The sequence below is a fragment of the Giraffa tippelskirchi genome, chromosome 8 (assembly GCF_054371585.1).
Source record: "Giraffa tippelskirchi isolate mGirTip1 chromosome 8, T2T-mGirTip1v1.2.pri, whole genome shotgun sequence".
Classification (NCBI taxonomy): domain Eukaryota; kingdom Metazoa; phylum Chordata; class Mammalia; order Artiodactyla; family Giraffidae; genus Giraffa; species Giraffa tippelskirchi.
Window position 1 is genome coordinate 90,205,133 of NC_137282.1, and position 14,124 is coordinate 90,219,256.

The window sequence follows — 14,124 nt, forward strand, 5'->3', positions numbered from 1 at the left end:
AACATGGGGCGAGTGTATGTAAGTCACGTGTTGACCATTTTAAAGATGGTGCAGTTGTAAGCCACAGTGGTTACTCTTAAGCTATGAAGAATTTTCTAATAGTTCATGCCCTGTAGGTTTACTACTCATTCCAAAGAGGTTTTCTTGAAACATGCTGTTCATTCAATACGATTTTGGCTAGTTATTTATATTTTTAGCAGACTATTTTGCATAAGATATAGGTGCTTTTAAAAAGTAATGCCTGAGGACAAGGCATGACTCATATCTAGGAAACAGAAACTTTTTAAAAAGTACTGCACATTGCAGATGCTGTGAAACTAAAGACTAGAGTGGCAAGTGTTTTTAAACACACAAGTATATGTAGGCCTACACTATTTAGTCTTCTTTCCCTATAATATATACATTCCATGTGAAGATATTCCTGAGATTTTTCTGGAAAAGTAGGTCAGGGAAAAAAAGTTTGATTACCTTCACTTCCTTATGGTTCTTTGCTAAGGTTACATTAAGTTGAATTCTCTGACTATTTAGAGTTTGATGTAACTTTATAAATACAAAATTCAGATCTACAATGTCATTAGCATCAACTGGCCCATTAATGGTTTCATTGTCTTGGTTTTACAAACAGGTAACATTTTCAATCAAAAAGTGAATTGGTATTATATGATACTGGGGACTAAGATATGTATCCATGTATAATTTAATGAGCTCATTTCTTTATGAGTCTACTTATGATCTTCTGTTCATTTGATAATCTTTTCAGCTTGCATGGCACATGGTTAAACTGCTCAAATTTAAGTATACAGAGGTTCAAATTTTACGTTAATAACAATGTCTTTGCTAACTGATACGGGCTCTGTTTCCTTATATAGCAACAATATTGTTCAACTCATCTCATTGCATTTTCAGGTTCTTACCTTATACAGGTCTACTGATATGGTTTTTTTTTTTTAATTATTTACACACTAGTTCACAAAGCTATGGGATTCCCTGGTGGCTCAGACGGTAAAGTATCTGCCCGCAGTGCGGGAGACCTGGGTTCGATCCCCAGGTTGGGAAGATCCCCTGGGGAAGGAAATGGCAACCCACTCCAGTACTCTTGCCTAGAAAATTCCATGGATGGAGGAGCCTGGTGGGCTACAGTCCATGGGGTTGCAAAGAGTTGGATACGACTGAGCGACATCACTTTCACTTTCACTTTCACAAAGCTATTGTAAGCAGTCTCTCCAATAGATTCAGAAAAGAGAAAAACATTTTAGGCAGTGAAGATATACTTCACAAAGACACATTTGCCTCTAACTGTAACGTAATTAACAATTAAAAGCCATTGAGTTGCTGCTTGGGAAAATTTGGTATAACTATAAATTAATGACATTGATTTTGCTAATGTGCCTTTGGAACTCAAGCACATTAACTAAGACTCACACCACATATGTTAATCCTAAGATTAAAGACAACCAGATCTTGGTAGGTACATTCAGTTCAGTTCAGTTCAGTCGCTCAGTCGTGTCCGACTCTTTGCCACCCCATGAATTGCAGCACGCCAGGCCTCCCTCTCCATCATCAACTCCTGGAGTCTACCCAAACCCACGTCCATCGAGTTGGTGATGCCATCCAACCATCTCATCCTCTGTCGTCCCCTTCTCCTCCTGCCCCCGATCATACCCAGCATTAGGGTCTTTTCCAATGAGTCAACTCTTCGCATGAGGTGGCCAAAGTATTGGAGTTTCAGCTTCAACATCAGTCCTTCCAATGAACATCCAGGATTGATCTCCTTTAGGATGGATTGATTGGATCTCCTTGCAGTCCAAGGGACTCTCAAGAGTCTTCTCCAACACCACAGTTCAAAAGCATCAATTCTTCGGCACTCAGCTTTCTTCACCGTCCAACTCTCACATCCATACGTGACTACTGGAAAAACCATAGCCTTGACTAGATGGAGTTTTGTTGGCAAAGTAATGTCTCTGCTTTTAAATATGCTGTCTAGGTTGGCCATAACCTTCCTTCCAAGGAGTAAGCGTCTTTTAATTTCATGGCTGCAATCACCATCAGCAGTGATTCTGGAGCCCCAAAAAATAAAGTCTGACACTGTTTCCACTGTTTCCCCATCTATTTCCCATGGAGTGATGGGACCAGATGCCATGATCTTAGTTTTCTGAACGTTGAGCTTCAAGCCAACTTTTTCACTCTCCTCTTTCACCTTCATCAAGAGGCTCTTTAGTTCTTCTTCACTTTCTGCCATAAGGGTGGTGTCATCCGCATATCTGAGGTTATTGATATTTCTCCTGGCATCTTGATTCCAGCTTGTGTTTCTTCCAGTCCAGCATTTCTCATGATGAACTCTGCTTATAAGTTAAATAAGCAGGGTGACAATATACAGCCTTGACGTACTCCTTTTCCTATTTGGAACCAGTCTGTTGTTTCATGTCCAGTTCTAACTGTTGCTTCCTGACCTGCATACAGGTTTCTCAAGAGACAGGTCAGATGGTCTGGTATTCCCATCTCTATTACTCTAACTTAATAACCCGAGTCAAGGTCTATTCATTTCAGTTCCTTGGTTTACTTTTCTAAACTCAAGTTCCACCTTGGAGGTATTTTATTAGGTTCTTAGGTTTCTGATAGATCCTTGTAAAACATTCCTCTTAAAGACAAAACTAATAAAAAGGAAATGACTTGCCTTTCATATAGGAGCTTAGAAGTTTTTTGGGAGAAATTGGCCATTGCTTTTGATACATAATGCCCACATCTTTATGCTAAGCATCATTTTAGGGAAAACATTTAAATCTTTCATTATTTTGAGTTAAGTATCACTTCCTAAAAATAATACATTAACAACACTAAAGCATTAAGCCACTAACCCCTTAGACCCATTTTTTTACTACTAGAGATGCTGTTAATACATAGCAAGGAGCTCCAAATTTTATGAACTAAGCACTTTATGTATATTCAATAAATACGTTATTTCACACATACTTGAGCACGTGAGGCTAAAAGACTTGCAAGCAGATAGATTTTAATTCCAATTCCCATATAACTCGGAATGTAATTTTAGACATTTGATCCTTTGAAATGAATTTTTGCAGGTTTAATAAATAACAAGGGCTTCCCAAGTGGCACTAATGGTAAAGAACCCACCTGCCAATTCAGAAGACATGAGAGACATGGGATCCATCCCTGGGTCAGGAAGATCCCCTGGAGGAGTGCATGGCAACCACTCCAGTATTCATGCCTGGAGAATTAAGGAGTAGTCTCTGACACACAAAAATACATAGAAATTATAAAATTATTAAATATTATTTATTAATTTTTATTCAGTATAGATTCTACTTTGAGATAATATTTCATAAATATAATTTCATTAAAATATAAAATATTTATATTGAAGAACATATAGAAGTTTCTAATTATTCAATTTCATGTATTAACAATCAATTTACAATGAAAATACAATTACTATCTTTCTTATGGAGCATGCATAAATTAATTAGAAATAGAAATACTCAAAAAATAAGAACATAGAACTCAGGAAAGTAAAAAGAATAAAAGAAAAAATTATTATTTCAGGAAAAGACTAAACCTGAAAGTACACAAGAATGTAAAACAGATTATGCCTTAAGAAAAATAAAATATTAAATAACAAGTGTAAAAGTAAAAGGAAATGACTCAAGGAAAAACTGAACATTAAGTAGACAAAGAATAGACAGGCTCTAATGTTTGACTCAGTTTAAGACAAGTGTTTAACTTAGACCAATTAGTTGCAGCGGGGGAACAGCATCAAATTGCAATGTATAAAAACAGTTTTCTCTGCTGTTTCCTAAATGCACAGATATTCCCTCAGGCTTCAACCACCTGGACAAATCTGAATAAACTGCATACACATTTTTTTCAAGTCTATAACTTGGCTTAGGCTCATCTCTTCCTCAGTATTAATCTATTATCACCTATCAGTATTACTCAGGATTCACAGGCTTCCCTGGTGGCTCAGTGGTAAAGAATCCACCTGCCAATGCAAGAGACGCAGGTTCAATCCCTGGGTGGGGAAAATTCCCTGGAGAAGAAAATGGCAACCCACTCCAGTATTCTTGCCTGGGAAATCCCATGGCTAGAGGATCCTGGCAGGCTACAGTTCCTGGGGTCACAAAAGAGTCAGACATGACTTAGAGACTTAACAATAACAACTCAAGATGTATAGGCAATATTTAGACATGGTTCAACATTATTGTTAATATGTACATGTGCACCAAAGATCTTTTTTCCAATATCTGTTTTTGTTGCATGTACCAGCTTTTGCTGATTGGGGAAAATATTTTTTTGAAATTCACTTCTGCTTAACAGTCCCTAATATATACAAAGACAGGATCTTCTATTAAACCAAAAAAAGCTAGATTATACACACAGAAATGCCTTTATTATAATACTGCACTCTCAGAACGGACAGTTTAGGTAAAAGTAAAAGTAGAATGGTGTATCCCCAAAGAACACTCCCCAATAACTACGTGTAGTCATCGGTCTCAAAGCCTGTTTCCAGGAAACTCAATCTAAGACAGCAGGATCCCACTCAAAAGCTACCAAAAACAAAACAAAACAACTTAAGTTTTTCCCTCCACAAATGGAGATCTTTCACTCCAAGAAGCTCCTTCCTGCCCTCTTGTCTCTCTTCCTTCATTGCAAACTCCTCCATTCCCTAGTTCAATCCGCTGTGAAATTTGTCTTTGAGATTGTCTTTCCTCCTTAGGTCAGATTTCTCAGAGACTCTGAGATAAAGATTCACAAGAGAGTGATTTTTTTTTAGAAAAGTTCTTCAACATGGGAGTATGGAAAACATTCTAGGCAGGCAAGGAATCCAAGGAAGGGAGAAATCTCAAAGTTTCATGGAGCATCACTTTGGCTCAATCCCACAGAGAAGCTCTGAAGGCAATGTCAGTATGGGGTAGGAAAGTGAGAGTATTTCTAGGCTGCAGCATCACTGGTTAAGAGCTAAGCAGGGAGGATGTCAATTCCCAGGGACTTCTGTCCTCCAGACACACAAGGATAGTTTCCATCAGCCTGAGGGCAATCCTCCACAGAGCCCAGGGGCTCACCTGAAAGCACAGTGGGAGTCCAGCAGCACAAAAATGACAAAGAATCCAAGAGGATAAGAAAGGAATGCAAACAGGCTACAAATCTAGCTTCTTCTGCTGCTGCTGCTGCTAAGTCGCTTCAGTTGTGTCCAACTCTGTGTGACCCCACAGACGGCAGCCCACCAGGCTCCGCCGTCTCTGGGATTCTCCAGGCAAGAATACTGGAGTGGGTTGCCATTTCCTTCTCCAGTGCATGAAAGGGAAAAGTGAAAGTGAAGTCTCTCAGTCGTGTCCGACTCTTAGCGACCCCATGGACTGTAGCCTACCAGGCTCCTCCATCCACGGGATTTTCCAGGCAAGAGTACTGGAGTGGGGTGCCATTGCCTTCTCCGCTAGCTTCTTCTATGCACCTGCAGATTACTGTCCTTTCCAAAGCAAGTAAATTCAGCTCTCCAGGCTCTTCTCTGTTCATCTCTCTTCTATAAACTACTTCTGCCCCCAGACTGGGAACTGAACAAATAGATTCAGAGTTCTCCTTAGTAAAAGAGATTTCTCTTTTCTTTAGTGTTAGGAAAAGGATATGACTTTTATACAAACTTCAACCTGTTTAATAAAGTTTCAGATTTTAGAAAACAATAGATATCTAAGTGAAATGGAAAAGAGGTGCTGTTTTCTGGTCAATTCAGGGTAAAACCAAACAGAAATAACTATGTTGGCCCTGATTAGCTGCTTGGAATAGGGTAGCACATTTTGATTTGGATTATCCAAATAATTATCCAGAATTTCTATTTAAAAGACCTTTCTAGAATTTTTAACCTTAGTGATGAACTTAACTATTTCTAATCATAAGTAATAATAATAAAGAGTAGTAATGAAAAGTAAAGATTAGCAATGAAAAGTTTCAGAAAAAAACTAATTACTTCAATTTACAGTAAAAGTCCACTTCCACAATACTAGATGATATCATTCAATTTTGTATTCTGGCTTTTCTTCTGAAAAGAGGAGAAATGTAACAAAATAATACCTAAGTTTAAAATCCTGAAGTGAAAGGAACTAAAATAAAAACTGTTTTCCTTTAATGAGAACAGCATAGTTAAGAACAGCTCCTCTTTTCTATTCACTTCTCCAAAATATTCTACTACATAAAACCTGGAATCTTACTTCTATTTAAAAGATAAAGTGAAAGCATTCTTTAACAATACACAGAAAAAGAAAGTGAGAGTGTAATTCTTAACGTGATATTTTCCAGTTTATTATTGAAAACATTTCCAGTCACATGGATTCTAGTCTTATTTCTGCCACTAACTAGCTATGTGATCTTAGACAAATCTCTTTAACTTCTCTAAGCCTCAGTATTCTCAATTAATATGATGAGTCAGACTTAACAGTATTAAAGACCATTTTCAATACTTTAAAGAGTATGAAATAGGATATATGTCTGCAACATCATGGGTCTGATTTTTAACAAACACCGAAGAATTTTTAAAATTCAGAAGTTTCCGTTCTTTAATATTGGTATGTGGAAAAATATACACTTATTCTCACTTATTCTGTTGATTTTGCAATTACACCAAATACTTGTTAATTTTGGGGGGTCTTATATTATGAGAATTTTATTTGCTATACAAAGAAATAAGGTTGACTAATTTAAGTACATATTTGCCTTTTAAAACAAATAAGATGGCATAGCCTACTAAACCACTGTTTTTGTTAAAATTAACTTGGAATGAATTTTAATTATTTCAAAAAGTAACATCCATCCTAGTGGATCAAACTCTGCTATACTCAGAATAGTAAAAAAAAATACAACCAATGAATGATAATTCCAAAAGCAGAATTAAAAAAAACATTGGCAATATCCTTGGCCTAAACTATTATGTCAAAAGAAGAAAATCCAAACTGGGGATTAAATCAAATATATTACTTTATGCTTATACCTTATTCTTTTAATTCCTCAATATTTGGCTAGGTTGCTGTGACAGTTGGTTTTATCAAATCAGTTTTATTTCTCTGGAGAACCCTAGCTAATACAGGTATTACTGTAAATGGGATATTGAATCCATTATATACTTTTGAAAGCTTTTATTTTGATTAAAAACATGCAAAGTTGAAAAGGTAGTTCAGAGAACTTCTTTGTACTTTTCACCCATTTTTCTCAATGATTATATCTTACATAATTATAGTACAATATCAAAACCAGGGTTTTCACAATGGGCAATGTGTGTATGTAATTCTAGGTCTTTTGTCACATGTGCAGATTCACATAACTACTACCATTATTAAGCTATAGTTCTATCTCATCATGATAAAGATTTGTCTTATGCTAGCCCTTTATAATCACATCCACCCAGCTTCCTTTCAACTCTAGCACCTGATAACAGCTACTGTTTTCCATCTCTAATATTACCATTTCTGTATATATGATGAGATTAAAGAATACATCCTTTGGAGATTGGCTTCTTTTGCACAATATAGTACTTTTGAGATTTGTCCAAGTTGTACGTTTCAGATGTTTATTGCTTTCTACTGCTAAGTAGTATCCATGGTGCAAATATACTACAGTTTAAGAAGTCACCTATTGAAGGACTTTTGTGTTGTTTCCATTTTTTTTTTGTACTACAGATAAAGCTGCTTTGAATAACTGTGTTCATGCCTGTGTGTGAATATAAGTTTTCTTTTTTCTGGGGCAAATGACGGACAGTGCAATTGCTGGGTTGTATGGTAAGCACTTGTATGTTTCCTTTTAAGAAACTGCCAAACAATTTTCCAAAGTGACAGAAAAGTTTTACATCCTGTCTAGCAATATATGAGTGATCCAGTTTCTCCACACACTCACTAGTAGTTGGTATTGTCACTATTTTTATTTTAATTTTTCTGATAGGTATATGGGCTTCCTTGGTGGCTCAGACAGTAAAGAATCCACCTGCAATGCAGGAGACTCAGATTTGACCCCTGGATCGGGAAGATTCCCTGCAGAAGGGAAAGACAATCCACTCCAATATTCTTGCTTGAAGAAACTCATGGACAGTGGAGCCTGGTAGGCTGTAGTTGCAAAGAGTCAGATGCAACTGAGTGATCAAGCACATAGCACAATAGGTATATTGTGGTGATATTTCACAGTGATTTAAATTTGTGTATTTCCTAGTGGATACTGAGTTCAGACATCTTTTAACATCTTTATTTACCATCTGTATATTCCCTTCAGTGAAATGAAACTTCAGGTTTTTTGTCTATGTTAAAAATGTATTGTCTTCCTTTTTATAGCTGAGTTTTGAGAGCTATGCATATATTCTAGATATGAATCCTTTCTCAGATATGTGGTATACAAATGTTTTTATCAATGAGTTGTTTTTATTTTTATCCTCTTAGGTCTTTCAGAGAGCACAAATTTTTGAGTTGTTTTGATAAGGTTTAATTTACTTTTTATCTTTAATAGAATATGCTTTTCGTGGCATGCTTGAAAACTCTTCCACATGTCTTGGGCCCAAAAATTTTCTCATGTTATCTTCTAAAAGTTTTATAATTTTACTTCTTGCACTTAATCTAGAAGCTATTCTTTGGTAAAAGGTCTGAGGTTTGGATCAAGGTTTTTGTTTTTTTTTTCCCATAGACATGCAATTAATACAACTCCATTTAATGAATATACTAGTTTTCTTCCATTTAACAGCTTTTGCAACTTTGTCAAAAGTGTGTGGGAAATAGTTTTATGGGGTCATCTCTGGGTTTTCTACTCAGTTCCATAGATCCATGGATCTGTTCCTCCACTAATGACACAGTCTTCAGTACTGTATCTGTTATATCTTAAAATTTCATAGAATGATAACTCCAATTTTTATCTTCTTTTTGAAAATGTTTTTTTCCTTTTTCTTTTCATATAAACTTTACAATAATCTTGTTAACATCTACAAAGCAATCATACTGAGATTTTGATAGGAATTATGTTAAATCTGTTTACTAATTTGGGGAGATCTTGAGATCTTTACAGTGTTGAGTATTCCAAACTATTAGACAGTATGTCTCTTCAATTATTTAGATCTTTGACTTCTTTTTCATCAGTATTTAGTAGTTTTCAGCACACAAGTAATGTTCTTTGCAAATTTCTCTTTTTGAGTAATTTAAATGCTACTGTAATTTTTATTTCAGTTTTTACATTTTCATCGCTAGAAATAAAACTATAGTTGATTTTTGTGTATATATTTTATACCCTATGGCCTTAAACTGGCTTATCAGGTATGATTTTTTATGAAATATTTTGGATTTTCTATATAGAAAATTGTCATCTATAAATAGGGACAGTTGTATTATTTCTTTTTTTATTTTTCTGACCTATATGCTTTTTATTGCCTTTTCTTGCTTTATGGTCCTGGCTAGAACTTCCAACAATATGTTGAATAGCAATGGTAGAATACACATTCTACCTTTAATCGATTTTAGAGGAAAGCATTCCATCTTTCACAAATACATTAGTTTCAAATTTTTCTAGTATATATTTTCATCAATTTGAAAAAGTTCTTCTGTGTTTCCACTTTTTTGATAATTTTTATCATGAGTCAATGTTGAATTTTCTCACATGTTCTTTGTGTCTCAATTGATATGATCATGTGATACCACTTCTTTAGCCTCTTAATATGCCGAATTACCTTGATTTAAAATATTGAATCATATTTGCATCTTTGAGATGAAACTCACTTGGTGATGGTGTTTAATTCTTCTCACGTGTTGCTGAATCCTACTTGTTAATATGTGTTAAGAGGTGATTCAGGGCTTCCCTGGTGGCTCAGCTGGTAAAGAATCTCCCTGCAATGTGGGAGACCTGGGTTCGATTCCTGAGTTGGGAAGATCCCCTGGAGAAGGGAACGGCTACCCATTCCAGTATTCTAGCCTGGAGAATTCCATGGACTATACATGGGTTGCAAAGAGTCGGACAAGACTAAGCAACTTTCACTTTCAAGAAGTTTTACATCTATATTCATGTGGATATTGATCTGTCATTTTCTTTTGTGGGGGTGTACTATTGTTATTTAGTTTGGTATCAGGTAACATTAGCATCATGTAATGAATTGAGAAGTGTTCCCTCTTTAATTTTTTTGGAAAAAGACTGTATAGAATTGGTGTTAACTTTACTATAAATATTTGGTAGAACTCTCTTGTGAACCTATCAAAACCTGGAGATTTATTTTTGGAGAGGTTTTAAATTATAAATTCAATTCCTTCAATAGTTAAATAATCAATATCATTTTGAATGAGTTATGGTATTTTGTGCATTTCAAGGAATTTGTTCATTTCATCTATGTTTTTAAATATACATGTGCAGAGCTGTACACACACATATAATAATGTCCTTTTATTATCTTTTTGATGCCTCCAAGATCTACAGACATATCCTGTTTCATTTCAATTATTAATAATTTGTGACTTGTTCCTGTTTTGCTTTGTCAGTCTTACTAAAAAAGAGTCACTTTTATTGATCTTTTCAAACAACCTTTTGTTTTATCCATTTTCTCAAATATTTTGTCTTCATTTTCTTTGATTCCTGCTCTATATTCATTATTTTCTTTATTCTGCTTGCTTTAGTTTTCTCCCGTTTTTCTAATTTCTTGATTTGGAAACTTAGATTACTGATTAAGGACTTTTTTTCTCATTCAAATGTAAGCAGTTAGTATTGTATATTTCCCTCTTGACACTGTTTTAGCTGCTTTCCACATGTTATAATGTATTTTGATTTTTGTTCAGTTCAATTTGTTTCCCTTGAGACTTCTTTGACCCATGGGTAATTTAGAAGTGTACTGTTTAGTTTTCCAGTGTTTCAAGGATTTCCTGTATGATTTCAGTTCTACACTGGCTGAAACTTGTTTTATGATCCAGGCTGTGGTTTATCTTAGTATATGCTCTGTGGGCAATTGATTTAAAAAAAAAAAAGTTATTTTTGGCTAGGGTTGTGAAAATTGTTCTATAAATGTTGGTAATATCCTTTTGTTTGATAACAGTGAGAGTTCTTCAATATTCATACTGATTTTCTACCTAGTTGTTCTATGAATTATTGAGGGGTATTGAAGTTTCCAATTATAAATACATTTGATATTTGATTAGGCTGATATTATAAACAGGATATTATGGTTCATAATATTTTTAAACAGTTTATTCCTTATATTCAAAGATGTTATTGGATATTTTACATTTGTCTTTTGTGTGCATGCTAAGTCAGTTTGGTCATGTCCAACTCTTTGAGACACCAAGGACTGTAGCCTGCCAGGCTCCTCTATCTATGGGATTCTTCAGGCAATGGGTTGCCATGCCGTCCTCCAGGAGATCTTCCTGACCCAGGGATGAAACCTGCATCTCTAACGTCTTCAGCGTTGGCAGGCAGGATCTTTACCACTAGTGCCACCTGGGAAGCCCCTAATATCCAGTCAATTTCTAAGCATTCTTAAAAATTCTGATAATTCAATTAGTGCTCTATATTCTAAGTAAATCATCATTTCATGTGCAAAGTACAAACATATTGTCTTTGTTTTCAATTCCTTTACGTCCTATTTCTTTTGTTATTAACATTGGCTAAAAATTCTGGAAAATATTAAGATGGTTGTCATCATTGTACCTCATTTACATAATTATCTTTTCCAGTAGTTAAAAATGTTAATGCTTAATATGTTATATAGCATGGGAAATATGCCACAACATAAAAATTCCATACTGAACTCACTTTTTAGAGTGAGGGTACAGAAAGGGGAAGGGGAGAAACAGTGACTGAGATAATTCTCTTATGCACCTTCAGCAACATCTAAGGGAAACTGTGGAGTTCAGGCAAAAATCTTCTCCTACTGAGTAGTATATGCTTCAGTTTCCTTACTGAACTCAATAGGATTAACTGACTTCTATTGCTCCAAGATCTATTCTTTTTTTTAACATCCTCTCTGTATTTTCTAATTTATGTTTGTCATTTGTTATAATGAATATAGATAGATATATTTTTATCAGGATTGAATATTGTAAAAGGTAGTGATTCATGTATGTCATTAACAGAAAAGTAAATACTGAAGAGTACAAAATGTTCTGAGCTTGTATAATGGAATCTAAAAGATGTTCATATGTTTAAAAAATAAATTCATCTTCTATTTTCAAACTATTTTGCAACAAGCTCAGACTGTTTTGGAAGCTATTTTCTTTCTACCAATATAGGACAAGGTTACAATGACCAGAAAGTCAAAGGATAGAGATAATTTGATCATTATGGTGGTTTTTCATAAAATTTTGCATTTACAACAGAGAGTACAGATCCAGGTGAACTGGAAAAAGAGACAGAGACAGACAGACAGAAAGAGAGATAGATAAAGAAAGAGGCAGATAGAAACTCTGCAAGGAAAAACTTAATTTGTGTGAGTGGCTGGCCTACTGGTGTTATAAAAGCAAACCAGTCTATAATAATTTTAACTAAATTTTTTAACTATAACTATGGTTTAAAAAAACTTTAGATAATTTTTGACAAAATGTTAATAATTCTACGCTCTATTGTCCATAATCATGCCATCCAAAAAACACTCTTATACAAACAAATGAAATATTTATTTGATTAAAAAGTACAGTATCAGGAATCTTAAAAAACAATAATAATACTTGTGTACCAACCCATTGGGCTTCCCTGGTAACTCATTGGTAAAGAATTCACCTGTCAATCCAGAAGATGCAGGAGACTCATGTTCAATCTCTGGCTCAAGAAGATCCCCTGGAAAAGGAAATGGCAACCCATTCCAGTATTCTTGTCTAGGAAATCCCATGGATAGAGGATCCTGGTGGACTATAGTCCATGAAGTCACGAAAAGTCAGACAGGACTTAGCATCTAAGTATGTGCACACACACCAATCTTCTTTCAATAATATTTTTCATAGAAGAAAGTTATGTGTTTCCTGAAAGAATGAAAGTAAATTTAATTTAAATGACCTATAGGTATATATACTTTCCACTCACCATTTTTCACTGGAATAATTATGATTTTATATATATATATATTTTTTTAAGAGATCAATATTTTAAACAAAATAAAAATTCTACTTAAAAGTCTGTTTTATAGAAATAGTCACCCCTTGATGCAATTATCATGTGAAACATAGAGGAAAAATAACCAGTCCTTCCAGGCTCCTCTGACTATGGGATTCTAGGATTCTCCAGGCAAGAATACTGGAGTGGGTTGGCATGTCCTTCTCCAGGTGATCTTTCCGGCTCAGGGATCAAACCCAGGTTTCCCACATTGCTAACTAATCTTGAAGTATCCACCCAGGGGGAAAATGAGAATGCAAATATGGGTAAACCAGGATTTGTAATGTATTTATTTTTTATTTAAACATTTGATAAGATTTTTTCAAAAAGAAATCATGTGACAGAAATATGTAAAAGGAATTATTTCCTGGCTTAGAGAGAGGAAGCAGGAAGAGGATAATTGAAAAGTCTTCCAAAGCCTTTGTAAACAACAGATTCCCTGAGGATGATATTTGGACCAGCTTTACATGGTATATTATACAGATGCTACTTAAAAGTCTGTTTTACAGAAATAGTTGTCCCTCAATGCCATTGTCACGTGAAACATAGAGAAAAAATAAGCAGTCCTTAGTAATAGAACGGTACTTGTTCTGCCTTCAAAACAAGGTTTTGTAATAGTCAAGGTTCAGTGTAGCTGAAGACACTGATATAGGTAAGTAAGAATATCACTGAGCTCATATTGTATTCATTCAAGGGTGAAAAGAACTGACAGGAAATGTGAATCCTGCTTTTCAAAACATCCCTGGTGTTAAAACTATGCAGAGTGCTTGAATTAGCTCTACACATGCAAAATCATTTGAGGAAAATACTGAAAAGCAATTCATCTCATTTTGGGCAAATTGACCAACTCTGAGGTGAAATACCAAATAAGCCAACATAAATTGTTTGTGCTTGGTGAGGGCCAAGGACTGTGGGGAGACTCATGTCTAACTAATTTTGAAGTATTCACCCAGGGAGAAAATGAGAATGCAAACATGGGTAAACCAGGATTTGTAATGTATTTATTTTTTATTTAAACATATGACAAGATTT

General features: G+C 34.9%; 1 long non-coding RNA gene across 1 annotated transcript in view; it reads right to left on the reverse strand.

The window, feature by feature from the left end:
- Positions 1 to 936: 936 nt before the first annotated feature.
- Positions 937 to 14,124, reverse strand: part of LOC145517994 (uncharacterized) — an 84,248-nt gene continuing 71,060 nt past the window's right edge. The window contains exons 3-4 of the long non-coding RNA XR_014062482.1: positions 12,724 to 12,780; positions 937 to 3,226 (exon numbers count right to left, since the gene is read on the reverse strand). This is a non-coding gene — a long non-coding RNA (uncharacterized LOC145517994). The remainder of the gene's footprint in view (positions 3,227 to 12,723; positions 12,781 to 14,124) is intronic.